General features: G+C 38.4%; 1 protein-coding gene across 13 annotated transcripts in view; it reads right to left on the reverse strand.

The window, feature by feature from the left end:
* The window catches only part of FBXO34 (F-box protein 34), an 80,558-nt gene that overhangs the window by 12,475 nt on the left and 52,665 nt on the right, over window positions 1–15,418 (reverse strand). Inside the window, exons 4-5 of one of the 13 annotated variants that reach the window (XR_010942827.1) lie at window positions 3,329–3,499; window positions 117–2,105 (exon numbers count right to left, since the gene is read on the reverse strand). The exons of 10 other annotated variants lie outside the window; for them this stretch is intronic. The gene's annotated coding sequence lies outside the window, so the exon portion shown is untranslated. Of the gene's footprint in view, window positions 1–116; window positions 2,106–3,328; window positions 3,500–7,710; window positions 7,734–15,418 lie in introns of those variants that run through there. 2 more of the 13 variants (XM_067734988.1, XR_010942825.1) reach the window with 2 other exon arrangements.

Raw genomic sequence — 15,418 nt, forward strand, 5'->3', positions numbered from 1 at the left:
AAATGTTAAAGATTCTAAGGCCAACCGTGAATGCAGTTCAAAAATCCATTAAGGTGCCAAATAACATTTCATATGAAAAAATCAGAGAATAGCAACTAATTCTCGAGTATAAATAAATGCAGCACCACACTGTGCTTGACTGCCAATGTACTCACACCACTCAGTCTCGGGCCTCGATCTTGAGCCAAGCACCTACCATAGCCCACTGGGCACAAGCTGGCCCATTAACACTGTTACAGACAACTAAATTTTATTTTATTTTTAATTTTTATTGGAGTATAGTTGATTTACAATGTTACATTACTTTCTGCTGTACAGCAAAGTGTATTGGTTATACATATACATATACCCACTCTTTTTTAGATTCTTTTCCCATATAGGTCATTACAGAGTATTAAGAGTTCCCTGTACTATACAGTAGGTCCTTATTAGTTATCTATTTTATGTATTAGACATCTGAATTTTAAAATGGCTTATCCCCTCAGGAAGGGAAAAGGTAAAAAAAGTAAAACTTCAGGGTAACAAACGTTAAGGCATCAAGCAAAAGCGTTTGCTTGCATTATCAATGCAGACAAATGAGCTGGCAAGTTAAGATTTCTGCCAGCAATCCTGGGTGGCAGTGGAAGGGGTGGGGGATTACTTCAGAAATAGGACCCACAGTGTTCATCAAAGAAATAAGCCTAAATCACAGTCCTGACTGTGCCCAGCTCTTTAGTAATTACTCTTCCTTCTACCACATCCCTCTAGAATCTGTTGAACCAAGACTGTAGTAGCAGTCTGCTACTTGTTAATTCTTGTTAAGAATTACCACTTGTAGAGAAAAGAAGTTTATGGTCAATAGAAAACTGAAAAAGTTGTTGCTTTGAGGCTGTTATTAGAGCTTACTAAAGCCAGTTTAAGTACTGAAGTTAAAAATGAGTATTTTTCCAGGGGTAAAAGTGAGAAATCTACACTACAGAAAACCAACCAACCATTAGGCACCAAGGAGCCCAAACTGTCACGTTATTGGACAAAAACTACATATTGGGTTTTATGTACTTGTATAAGACATCTCATATAAAACAATTCCTTGAGTACACAGAGGGTCTGTTCATCTTTGCAACCCCACAGCCAATCCCATTCTGCAGAATGTAACTAAATCTGGAGCTCCCAAACCAAATAGGAAGAAAGGTAATGGTTTATAACAAGATATAAAGAACTCAATTTCAGGGTTAACTCTGGGCCTTTAGAACCAGCTTTATATAAATCCAGAATCTGAAAAGAAGTCAGGGGGTTAAAAGAGCCCTTATAAGCCCTATCCTCTGGAAATTCCTGGATGTATGTATTTATTTAACATGGTTGTAATCATATTGTACATACAATGTTTTACTTTTCACCACAAATATCTTCCATGTTATTACACGGTCTTCAGACCCATCAACTGTAAATGTGTAAGTGCCAGAATATATTAAACCGTTCCCTCCAGCCCTGGATATTATAACGTAACATCTTCATGGATACAATCTCTTAAGCATTTAAGGGTATGTCCTTAGAAGATTCTCAGAAGTAGAATTCATGAATCAGAGTGTCACTATTTTTATGACCGGATATATCTTGCCCAACCATTTCCAAACAGGTTAACGCTAATTTACATTGCTACCACCACGAAAACCATGCCAGTTTTTTTTTAAATAAATTTTATTTATTTGTTTGTTTTTATTTTGGGCTGTGTTAGGTCATCATTGCTATACACAGGCTTTCTCTAGTTGCAGTGGGCAGGGGCTACTCTTCATTGCAGTGTGCAGGCTTCTCATTGTCATGGCTTCTCTTGTTGCAGAGCACAGGCTCTAGGCACACAGGCTTCAGTAGTTGTGGCACATGGGCTCAGTAGTTGTGGCTTGCGGACTCTTGAGCACAAGCTCAGTAGTTGTGGCTCATGGGCTTAGCTACTCCGCTGCATGTGGGATCTTCCCAGACCAGGGATCGAACCCATGTCCCCTGCATTGGCAGACGGATTCTTAACCACTGCGCCACCAGGAAAGTCCCAACCATGCCAGTTTGATGACAAAGATTTGGTTATTTGAAGTGAATTGGTTTTGTGCCTAGAGAAAGAAATCAACGTAGAACTAGAGATAAAAGATACAAATATGTGAGAATAATCGATGTTTCTACTCTAGGATAATACTAGCTCTAACAGCTTTAAAATGTTTACTATGTGCCAGGCATTGTTCTAAACTCATAATTTCCAAAAAAACTTGGAAATTGTATACTCTTATTATCTCCAATTACTGATGAAGAACCCAAAGTAGAGGTGTGGAGGTTAAGAACTTGCCAAGATCACATAAGCACATCGAGGAGCATGGATGTGCACTGAGTCAGGAGCCAAAGGCCAGGCTCTTACCTACCACACTATGCAATGAGGAAGAGAGCAGGTGAGGAACACGCGGATGGAGTAGGTACTCCTTAACAAGCTTATTCTCAGTGTCATGAATAAAGACTGAGAAGTCTGTGAAACAGCAGAATCTGGGCTATGGGTTCAATTTTGGATACTTGGGTTTGATCCCTTACTTAAAATTAATCTACTCATTTATCAAATATTTAATTTTCCTTGAAACAAGGTGTTGTGCTAGACCATGGGGCTTCAGTCTAAACAAAACTGATAGAACTCCTGCCCTCATGGCAAATTTGAGAAACACATCGTTCCCTTAGCCTTTCATTCACTTCCAAATCTAAAAGTTTCCAAGGTATCGAATCAAGTTAGCAGTAGAAGCAGACATCATTAGAAATATTTAAATTTATTTCTGACAAAGAGAAACTTCAAAAATTGAATGTAAGTGTGGTGGCCTGGAACAGAGGCCTAAGGACAGGTGACATTACTGAATAAGGCTGGGCTGGAATGACTGTACACAACACACACAGAAGAATACAAAGATACTGTTCTGGTGTTGATTTAAAATAGACCTACTTATAAAAATTAGTTCCATAAAGTGAGAAATGCTAGAGAATAAAAGAGACTGACATTAAGATATAACCATGGGCAAACGGGAAACTGTAAAAGGATAAAACAAATCAATAAAGAATAAGACCAATAAGAATAGAAATTAATATGTTCTATTGAGATTTCATAGGTCGTACCATCTCTTTCAGGCACTAGATTATGTGAAGCTATACACAACACTTCATCATTTGTCCCAAAATGCACTGGGACAAAGAGAAATAGTTGCCTTGCTACACTTTTTATTGTCACTCAACTGCTACTTCATCATAAGTGTATTAGTCTGCTAGGGCTACCATACAGAATACCGCAGACGAGGTGGCTTAAACAACAGAACAGTTAGTTACTCCTCACAGTTCTGGAGGCTAGGAGTCCAAGATCAAGGTACGGGCAGGTTTGGCTTTGTTCTGAGGGCTTTCTTCTTGGCTTGCCAATGGCCGGCTTCTCACTGTAGCCTCACACGGACTTTCCTCTGTGCACACGGGTCCCTGGTGTCTCTCTTCTGTGTTCCAATTTCCTCTTCTTCTAAGGGCACCAGTTAGATTACATTAGGGACCACCCTATCTACCTCATTTTACCTTAATTACCTCTTTAAAAGGCCCCTCTCAATTCAGTCACATTATGAAGTACTGGAGGGGGGAGGGGTGTTAGGCTTCAAAATATGCAGGTGGGAGGAGTGCACAATTCAGCCCGTAACAATGGGGTAAGTGTAAGGACTCACAGGTTAAAGTGTGATGTTTTAAGAACACATAAAAGAAAAATAACAAGAAATAAAAATAACAAGAAAGCTATTTCAATTTGATCTCTGTATAACCTAAGATGGCGCTAAAGAACATTTCAAATGATTCAAGAGCTCATTGCTCCAACAGTAAACAGCTGGACAGTCTTCTAACTTTCTGCAAAATATGTCTGGAAGGGAAAAATGTCATCATTCCTATTAATTAAAATCTTTTTTATACAGAATACAGTGGTTATTAGCCATTTTGCAGTCCCCATAAGCACTTTGAAATTCTGATGAAAATAAAGAGGCCTCTCCTGAGTAAAGGGCACTTGTCTACAAAGTTTGGCATCATTGTTTCAGGAGATTTACAAACCACACCTCCCTGAAGTTCATCAGGGTCCATGGATTCAGGTTAAAGAGGACTGTCCTAAAGGACCCCTTACTGTCTAAATTAAAAACCAAATTTGTCCAAAAATGGAACAAAATAGTTGAAATTGAGATTATCTTGAAAAATACAGGATATGTGATAATCATTTACATTTAGCTACTTCCCAAAGGCCTGGAAGTAGCTAATGATCAACCAAATAATATCAGAATAAATTTTAATCTTACCAGCCAACACTAAAGGTGGGCAGAGGGGGAAAGAGAGAAGAAATATTATTTCAGAAAATCTAAACTAAGAAAACCTATTGCAATTCAGCTCTGCAACAAGCCACCGCAATGTAATGAAGAGTAGCCCCCGCTCGCCACAACTAGAGAAAGCCCATGCACAGCAACGAAGACCAATGCAGCCAAAAAATAAATAAATAATAAATAAATAAAAACAAAACAAACAAAAAAACACTCAAATGTAAAACGTGGCAGTTATGAAATAGGACTAAAAAACTCAACAAAATCAGATCATCTTCCAAGTCTCCCTTCTACAGTTTTACAAAAAAACTGCACAATTTTGAAACCAAGGTCTTCAGTAAGTAATACCAAAGTTAACTATACTAAGCAGACATATTTTAAGCACTCTAAGGTAATTTCCTAACTAGGTGAACTACATGGGTCTGAAGTCATTCTGAAGTTATCAGCTACCCAATATAACATATCGCACATCTCAACACCAAATCATGCACTATATTTTAACCACTGCTACAAAGTCAGAGAGAGAATACTAATTCAAATAAATATTTATTCAAAATAAAATACACTTAAAGCCATTAAATGCCTTAAATTTTATTTCCCGACAGATTTTGATTCAAAATAAATAGCAGGAATGATAGAAATAGACATCACCATTTTCCAAACTTTATTGAATTAATGGATCTAGGCAATGATCATCAGTAGCTGCTAACATCACAAAACTGAAACACAACCCAACATTACATGCTCCTGATGCGGAGGGGGGGGGGGCGGGAAAGACACTTAAAAAAAAAAATCTATTCTAATCTGGTTAACCCTTTAGAGCCAGTCTCAGAGGAAATGTAGAAGACAGCAATATGCTAAAAACTTGAGGAATACAAAATAGCAAAATCTAGATTGAGGGGAAACTATAGAACAAAATAAGACTGGTTTCTTCAAGCAAATTCCAAGATGGGAGGGGGGCTGGGGAGAGAAAGAAAGAAGAGGGGAGCCTATACATTAAGATATTTAACCAACCAATCAACCAAATATGTGGATCCTCAAACAGACATACCATAAAAATTAACATATATGTATGTATGTATGTATTTTTAAGTCCTCATCCCTTAGATATACATCCTAAAATCTTTTTAGCTTAAATGATATGATGTCTTCAAAACAAGATGGGGGAGAAGAGGAGATTCAGAGTAGAAATCAAGCAAGATTGCATGAGGTGATAAACTGTTGAAGCTGGGCAATGGCAAAGTGGGGTTTTATCATTCTAGCTCTGTATTTTTGTTACACAACTAAATTTTCTCATAATCAAGAGGAGAAATAAATAAATGGAAGCATTTGGAAACAATGGATGAATGAGCCCAGAAATGTTAATTATGCACACACAGTTGGAGCTGCATACCATCTGATCTGGAGTGAGAAACTGTGGAATTCACAGGTTCCCTGGGTAGGGCAGCTCTGCAGGGATCATTGTTAAGTCCATCCCCACTAAGCCCCAGGCTGTCTGATGCAGCACTCCTTCCTGGTTCAGACCCAGGGCACCAACCAACATAAGTTCTTCTTGCCCTACTCCACACCCTTTACTGAAAACTGAACAGGAAATAAACCAGAAGGCACAAAAAAGATAAGAAAAGGGAGACAAACACACAGGCAGTCAAATAAAAAAGAACTGAAAGACAACAGTGGTCAAGGCCAATCAACCCATTAATTAAACAAATATGGCTTTCAATCCCTCATGCTGTAACCTAAATGAGCAGCCTAATTAATACCTGACTCTGCCTTGTATAAGTGCACTTAACTTCCACAACTTTAAAGATAAACATAAATTAAATATTTAAATAAATACATAGGGAATTTTACTATTTAAAGACATCTTACTGCAAATTCTTTTACAACAATAGTCGCCCCACATTCACTCATGGGGCAGGGGAAATGATAGTATTAATATTAAAATGTTATTATTAATAATGTAGCCGTTGATATTTATTGAGTATTTAAGCTGTATACTATGCTAAAGAACTTGATTATGTATGTATATGTATTAGTTTCATCTTCAGGACAATTCTATGAGATACATAAAATTATCATTATTATTTATTATTCCCATTTCACAAATGTGGAAGCTGACCAACTAAGTGTAATGAATACTACGTGCTGGGTCTTTTGTGGCCATGACATGCAGCATGTGGGATCTTAGTTCCCCAACCAGGAATCGAACCCGTGCCCCCTGCAGTGGAAGCATGGAGCCCTAACCACTGGATGGCCAGGGAATTCCCACTAGGTCATTTTTAAAATGTGCTTCATAGTATTTTAAACGAGGCCATGTGTGTGTATACAAACACATACTATATAACAATTAATAGAAGAGTCAAATGATTTGTCCAGAAGTCACTAAATCAGCTGTACAGAGGTTCCTAATTATAAGTACAGTATATTTATAACTGTCACAGACCAAAGTCACTTCAAGTTCATGTTAATAGAAATGTTTCTCTTTGCCCAGGAAATGGTCAAAGACCTGAAGATAACTGAACACAGATCCAAGCTGAACAAAAAGCCAAAGGAAAAGCATTACAATACCATCAACTCCTTAAGGGCAATTCCCTGTCTGACATTTTATAAATACCCCATTGGATCAAGCACGGAACGCTTTACACACAGGAAGAGCTTCATGAAAAGTAAATGCCAGAACTATTCTACAGTAGCATCCTCGTCTCCCACATCTTCATCAATCTGAACTCCAAATAAAGGGGGAAATAATGTTAAGGAGCTCCTGAAAACACCTGCCCTTCAGGGTCATACAGGGTTATTAATGGACCCACCTAACTTGCTAGTTTGACAAGGCAACCTGCCCCCCTAGGGGGACCATTTCAAAAGCTCAGTTCCCCCAAATCCCACCCCACCTCCCACAAGGAAAACTGTTCCACATGACCTCCTTGTTTCTCTACAAAGCCTCAACATCCTCTCAGTCATCTAAGGTTGATAACTCAGCCCAGTGGTTCTCAATCTTCTTGGACCCTAGATCCTTTTCAGAATCTGAGAAAACGTCTGAGTTCTCTGGCCCAGAAAAATGCCAGAGTACGCACATGAACAATTTTGGACAGAATTTTGGGGAAAACTCAGTGCTTATGATTAATAGCTCCTGCCTCCTCCTACTTTTTCCTTCACCTTCACAGTAGCCATTTGACCTTTCTTCCCTACCTATCAACATCTTCCACCAGGGAAGCCTAAGAGTGACAAAGATGTTAACATCTTTGTCACTCTTTACCTACAGGAACTACTGAAACCCAACTGGGCCCTTCCCTGCCCAGGTCTCATCCACAGCCCCACCCACACCCATCAATGGTTACTATAAGCCTTGCTTGAATTTCCAGAACTACTCTCTTGGGACACTTACCATGGTCTATCTTGTCTTCATCTCCCCTACTATACTGTATGCTCCTGAAAGGTAAGAATACTCTTACTCCTTTCTGTATCTCTCATAGAGCATGCAGCAAAGTGCCTTGCACATGGCAAGGGTTTTCGTAAGCATGAATGTCAAACCTAAGGATTTAGAAGAAACCAGCCAATCAGCAAGAACCTCTTAAACGGAACATTATGAGTGTCTGACTAATCAATGCTTGGGCAGCCCAGGAAGTTGATGCGATTAAGCAACTCCACCCACCATTTCCTGATCTAGCACCCTGCTCTCTCAGAGACGGGAGGTTCATAAGGTGGAGACACAGAGACTCTCGGCGCCACTTTTCTGCAAAGCAAAAAGTAGTTTGGCTTGAGCAGCAGCTTTTCTCCAGCACTCTAGTTACCTAAAACATTCCTATGCAACATCAGATTTTAAAGAAAATCCTACTCTCAGCCATGCGCAAACACACAGAGCCACAGTACTTAATACTGTCACTTTAACTAGAATAAAAACAACTTTCATTTTTTTCACACCAGACTAATGGAAAGAAATTAAAAAAAAAAAAAATTTCATGTTACTAATAACCTCCAGGACAGAACAATCTAGATATGCAGGCATTCAGCTATGAGTTAGGCAACCTCCTTCTCATTTTCAAAGCCCCAAACCACATCCTTTAAATACTAAAATACATAGACACTAAGTCCCAACAAGAAACACTGCAAAGTCTCCCCATGACTCTTTACTATATTAAACACAGCTGTCTAAGGTCATGTTTACATATAGATTAAGAAAAAAAAAAGCCAAACCAACATCAGCATTAACAAAATGTATAATAAACAGCATTAACAAAATGTATAATGTATAATAAATGTATAATAAATTTCCAAACTAGAAAAGAAGAAGACACCAAGAAATTTTTAAAACTTCCATCTGTAAAGTATATAAAAACATAAATAATGTCCTATTATCATGTTTTGGTAATTTCTGTGTAAGTTTTTATATATATAAAGTTTACGTGTGTGTGTGTATTATGTATGTGTGTGTGTGTGTGTGTGTGTGTATATATATATATATATATATATATATATATATATATATATCACAATGCTTTAATTACTTCAATAGAAAACCCTAACTTCCCTGGTTCTAAATTAGTTATAAAGCATGCAGAGTTCACACCCAGAACCTTTAGGTACTTCAACTGTTAACAAACCAAACCACAAAGGAAAAACTGACACCCAAGATCAGATTTATAATAGATGCAAAACTACACACAGCAAGCAAAGCCAAACATGGTAAGAGTTAGAAATGATACAAAACTCCCTCCCCAAAAATTTCTAGTAATAAGCTTATTCCTCTTTCCTACTGCCCAATCTTATATAAAAGATTATTAGCACAAATAAAGTAATAGAAATCCTAATTCACGAACTGCTTGAATTTGTGACACATGGGTCCAACTCTTGCTTTCCATCCTCAAAGCAGGATCCTACTCCCTAGGCAAGATGGCCCTGTAGCTAACAAACATAGCCCACTGGAAAAAGAAAACAAACATCTTCCCTAAACATAACAGCACCTGAGCTGTAAGGAATGTTTTGTATCTACAAAGCACTTTTACAAACATCTCACTTGGTCCTCTTTCTGTTCCTCAGCGCATCTGCATCTTGGGGTCTTTGTACCAGCTGCTCCTTCTTTCTCCCCAATCCCTGCATGCCCACCTATCACCTTGTGGCCCTCACATCACCACAAACTTCATATTCCTCAGTGTTTTTGTAGTTCACAGCCTGCAACCACTGTGCTGAAAAAGGAGATAAAAGCCCAGAAACTGAAACTTGCTCAAGACCACAGTAGTGATGTAGTCATTACTTCAGAGGTCAACATTTTCTGACACACTAAAAATTTTAAACGCACATTTTAAGTTATAAAAGATTTAAATAAAGAGGTTCACCAAGTCCTCCTTATGAAAACATTCTACAATATGTTTTATTTCAGGAACTGACATTCAGTCTCATCTTGTATTAAACACTTCCCTCCCAGTTTTAAAAAGCATAGTAAAAGACAATCTGAGAAAGAGCTTTGTATCTGAAAAATCTTCTACAGTGATTAGCAAAGAACTAAAAATTACCCAGGGGCAAACCAGAAGCTAACCTGCATTACCTGGGAACTTATGGAGAGGTGATAGTGCTAGACCCAGATAAATAGACCCTTTAAATCAGTCTATTCAGTGTTGCACATAACAATGCCCTCATGGAGAGTAACACTCACTGTAATTCTTACTTCTACTGAGTGGAATGTTTAGGTGAGAAAAATATTAAACACCAAAGCATAATCATATAGGATATTCTTCAGTTCCTGAATTCGCTTAGAAAATAATTATTTAATACCTACAGATATGCTCCCATGTGCTTGAAACCCTAATTTAATGAGGGCAAAATGAAAGCCAAACAATGTGAACAAAGGTTTCAGCAGCAGTTCAAATGGAGAAAAAGTTGAGAGTGAGTTATCACAGTCACATATCTTTAAAACACGACAAACACATAAGAAACTGCAGATTGAATGTCAGCATTTATATTGCATGTATCAATTTAGTTTTTCAAACTTTACTCTAACTGACATCAAAATAATATTGAAGTATTGTATATATTATGTACCTATTTGCTCTTTATAGTTGCCTAAGATCTAGAAGCATACAAGGTTTACTAGTTTTGTTCATTATATATTTAACTACATTATAATGTAATGTAAAAAAAAATTATTTTTTTCTTTTTGGCTGCGCCATGCAGCTTGCGGGATCTTAGTTCCCTGACCAGGGATTGAACCCGGGCCCTCAGCAGTGGAAACGTGGAGTTCTAACCACTGGACCACCAGGGAATTCCCTACAAAACTTTCAATTCTACTCATACTGAAGGACCTCAACAAATTTCTTCCTTAGGATGGGATTCACATGTTCCTCAAATTTACAAAACACTGCTCCAAGACCAGAAGTTATTCAGTAAAAGAGAGGATGAGAGCCGCATAGGAAAAACTATTAATATATAAGTATATACTACAGTGATTTGATTAAAACTACAAAAAAGGTAGGCCCATCCTCATCCAGATCGGCAACACTGGTAGTTGCACTCAAACTGCTACCATCTGGAGGGACGTAAAGAGATCGGGCCCCTTACCTTTGGGAATTTTCACCAATCCTAAACCTTGGTGAATTTTCTCCCATTTCACATCACAAGTATAAAACAATTTCTAGTCTCTAATTTGAATGTTCAAGCAATTATTTCTCCTTTTATTCAAATCTCACAGTTTGACAGCTAAATTATTGAACAGATCTTTCATTCATTCACTTAGTATTATTGAGCATCTATAGTAGATAGTACCAGGAACTTTTCCAGAAATTGGGGATACAGCAGTGGGCAAGTACAAAAATTCCCATTCTCATCAAACCTGTGTTCTAAGTGGGAGACAGATGAATAAAGCATATGATACATAAAGTTATCTATGGAGGGAAAGGGAAGCAAGAAGTATATGCATCATGTGCTAATGATATGTATAGGCATAAGATTTCAGAAAGCTATGTTTAGTCACTGTATCATGAAACAAAAATGTAATAAATAAAACCCATTAGAAAGAATATGAGTGCCCATTTACATGACAAATCCAGAAATGAGATGAGACTATCAGGATAACACACAGAAGCAAAATGGCACAAAAAGCAAGGTCTTTTTGGACACTGACTCTGATCCTGGTATGTGCTCAACCCATTCCTGAAATACTCTAAATAGATGTGAAACAAATTTTAGAAGAATATTTATGGAGACACACACAAAAATTAAGGAGAGATTGAGATAATACAGGGAAAGGAAGAATACCCAGGAATTAAGTTAAAAATAGGTAGATTATTCTGTAGGTCACTCACTGTTAGCCTAAGTGCACAGTACTTCCTCTGATTTCAATACTAAAAACTAATTTGGATAGAAAGAGAAAAGTGACATCATGGCTATCTGACGCCACTCAGCTCTAAATTTCTTTAATGGTTACAGAAAACACACAAATCAAAACTATAGATAAATGCCTTCCACAGGCTCTTATTTGGGAAGATGGGGAAGGGAAGGGAGGGTCATCAGTAGTTAGAGGAACAAAGAATAGGCTAATCAAGAGAAAATCCCCTTAAAATAGGCAAATTTTATTAGAAAAATCAAATTATTGTGAAATTTTCTTTTTCAAATCCCAAATGCCTTTTAAAAAAAGTTACACAGGTATTTTAATTCTATCCCACCGTCACATGTCTACTCACATCCCACAAAGCCCAGAAACAAAGAAAATTCAGTGACTCTCCAAAACAATACTGAATAGAAAGAAACAGAGTGTTTCAAAAATTTCAAGAAACACAAAACTTGGTTAAATATCCTTTAAGATCATGCAATTCTTTTATTTCATGCTCAAAACAAAAAACTGTGTGATATTTATTTGGTTTCCTGAATAGTACCTCCTTAGTGCTAGAATTATAAATCCTGAGAATCACAAAGGAATCATGAGATGACCACCTAGCCATAACTTCACACACTGATGGAGGACCAGAAACCCACCTTTATCACTGTGCTCTGAGCTGACAAGGCTCCCAAGGCTAGCTCATACTATACATCAGTGTGTCAATTTATTAAGTCGTAATGGGGATCAAAATTCCAATTTCAGAAATTGGAATACCTGAGTCCTCCATTCATACTGTCCCCTCTTTCTGATATTAAACCAGGAGGTTTGGGTTATACATGAAAAAAATAAAGAAAGAAGAATCTAAGGAAGAATTCAACCAAGCTATAATCAGTTTCTATACACCACCCCGCCCCGGCAAAGAGCTCACTCAACACTGAAAGATTCAGCCTCTTCCCCCACCCCTCTCTCTCCTAAAGGCTGGACAAACATGGCTTAAATTTTTGTTTTTAAGCTCCTCCTTAAGGCCTAATCAACTTCCATTTATTACATACTTTCTTCAGCTGATTAACTAAATGGATTTTAGCTTCCTAGGTGTTCCTACCCTTCTGAGTTTGAACTAGTTCCTTGACGGTTCTAAATCTCTCTAACTGCTCATTTGCTAGATTATGTTCCTTCTAAAGATGTCTGATTGCATCCAATACTACTCAACTCTCCCTAATTTTATGAGAGTCATCTTATCTCAAAGTTGAATAGCATACTAACTTGAAAGAGAAGAACCTACTTAACCATTCATTCTTGCCACAAATGTTACTCCATGGCATTAATTTGAACCATTTTTAAGGTTTAAGAATGGGATAATACATTAGAGAAAGAATGCAAAATATGCAAGAATTTTTGAAATAAACTGCTTTTTAAAGACATTTTGCACAAATACCCATCAGTCCTTTCCTGGCCCTCCAGGCAGTGGTTCTCTACCTTTCAGGACAGATTCTCTATCCCACCCTCCAAGAACTTCTAAATAAGTAAAATCAGCTCTGCTATACAGGATTGACTGATATACTGGGGAACAATTTGAGTAAAATATGAATTTCGTGTTTGCTTACGTAGGATTTCTTCTGTCAGAAACACTAGGTGCACATACAAAACTGCACTCAGTTGATCCCAGCAGCACAGGACACACACATGCACACAACTCAAACATCTTTTTTAAAACTTTAAAAAAAACACACGTCAAGCACATGCACCATCTGTAATGTTTTCCTGGAAATCTGAAAATAACCTGCAGCAACCCAAGTTGGCTATGATGCCTCAGGGCGCCTCAAACAGTTTGGAAACTGGCACCTTAAGTGCCCCACCCCCAGTCTAACATTTCTAAAAATAACCTACACAGTGCACAAAGTGGCCAGCTCCCAACCTCTCTCCAGGGCTCCGGGTTTGTAAACTGACTTTTCTAAATCTCCACTTGGATATCTAATAAGCATCTGAAACTCAAAACGTCCAAGACAAAATCCTGATTCCCTGTGCACGTTCCACAAACCACCCTTCCAAAATCTTACCCATTTTAGTAAACATCAATCCTATTTGCAATTGCTAAAGCCAAAAATCCTTGAATCATCCTTGACCCCCTTTTTCCTCTCACAACCACATCAGCAAATCCCATTGGCTCTACCTTCAAAATATAATCAAAATGCAACTACCGTTCACCACCTCCACTGCTACTACCCTGCTAAACCACTAGCATTTTTCACCTGCATGAGTCTCCTATTGGTCTCTCTCAATTCTACTCTTACTCCCCATATGGTCTACTCTCAAACTCAGCAGCCAGAGTGATCCTATAAGGAAAAAGGGAAATTCAACAATATCATCTTCAATGCCAAACCGTTCAATGGTTTCCCCTACGATGATACCCAACCATCTCTCATTCCTTACTTGTCTCTCCCCACTTTGCTTACTCTGTTCCAATGCGACTGGCCTTCTTGCTCTTTGTCAAACACACAAAGCACAACCCCACCTCAGAGCCTTTACACTTGCTGTTGTTCCCTCTGCTTCTTCCCCCAGATATTTACCTGTGTCACTCTGACTTCTTCCACATTTTTGCTCAAATGTCATCTTCTCAAGAGACACTCCGTGACCATCCACATAAAGGAGTATTACTCCCCTGCATTCCCTATTCCCTTTACCCCTTCTTTACATTCTCTGCAGCACTTTCTCCTTCCCTCCTGACATGTCTATGCTGGTGCATCTTTCCTCTGATAGAACATCAGCTCTAGGAAAAGACTTAATTTTGTTCACTGTTATATCTACCAGGCCCCAAACCATATGTTACAGACACTCAATACTGTTGAATAAAAATTATACCAATTGCTTTAGGATGTTTTACTTAATATCAAAATACTCCCCAGAGTTTGTATTATTGGGAGTTTTTCTATCCTGCATCTCAAACTCTCCTGTTTTCCTGATAATAATTAAACTTAGGCTTTTTTTGGTCATCATTATCCATACAGAAAATTATTTGGCTAGTCCACAATGAATTATACTTTGATTTTCCTAAGCTCTTAAATTCTAATCATAAGCTAAAAGATTAGATAAAATCAGGGGAGATGTTTCGGGTGGCAAGGCACTTCAAAATCTAACCACAGGACTTCCCTGGTGGCGCAGTGGTTAAGATTCTGCCTGCCAACGTAGGAGACACTGGTTTAAGCACTGGTCCGGGAAGATCCCACATGCCGCAGAGCAACTAAGCCCATGTGCCACAATTACTGAGCCTGCAATCTAGAGCCAGTGAACCACAACTACTGAAGACCGTGCGCCTAGAGCCCGTGCTCTGCAACAACAGAAGCCACCACAATGAGAAGCCCGCCCACCTCAATGAAGAGTAGCCCCTGCTCACCGCAACTAGAGAAAAGCCTGTGTGCAGCAACTAAGACCCAACGCAGCCAAAAATAAAAATCTAACCACAACATGTTTAAACCAAAGATTACCTGTGGGCCCCACCTACACAATTTGGCCCAAAAATAAAAATCACTTTTTGGGGACTTCCCTGGTGGTCCAGTGGTTAAGACTCTGAGCTTCCACTGCAGGGGGTGTGGGTTCAATCACTGGTCAGGGAACTAAGATCCCGCATGCCACACGGTATGGCCAAAAACTAGATAAATATCACTTTTAACCTTTGCCTCATTTGATTCTCTAGTCCCAGACCTCTACCAGTTATTTTCAATGTGGATTGGGGGTGGAGTGGGGTGGTCATATTAATGAGCCTTAATAGGAAGCTACTTGATCATCA

Source organism: Pseudorca crassidens, chromosome 1 (genome assembly GCF_039906515.1).
Source record: "Pseudorca crassidens isolate mPseCra1 chromosome 1, mPseCra1.hap1, whole genome shotgun sequence".
Classification (NCBI taxonomy): domain Eukaryota; kingdom Metazoa; phylum Chordata; class Mammalia; order Artiodactyla; family Delphinidae; genus Pseudorca; species Pseudorca crassidens.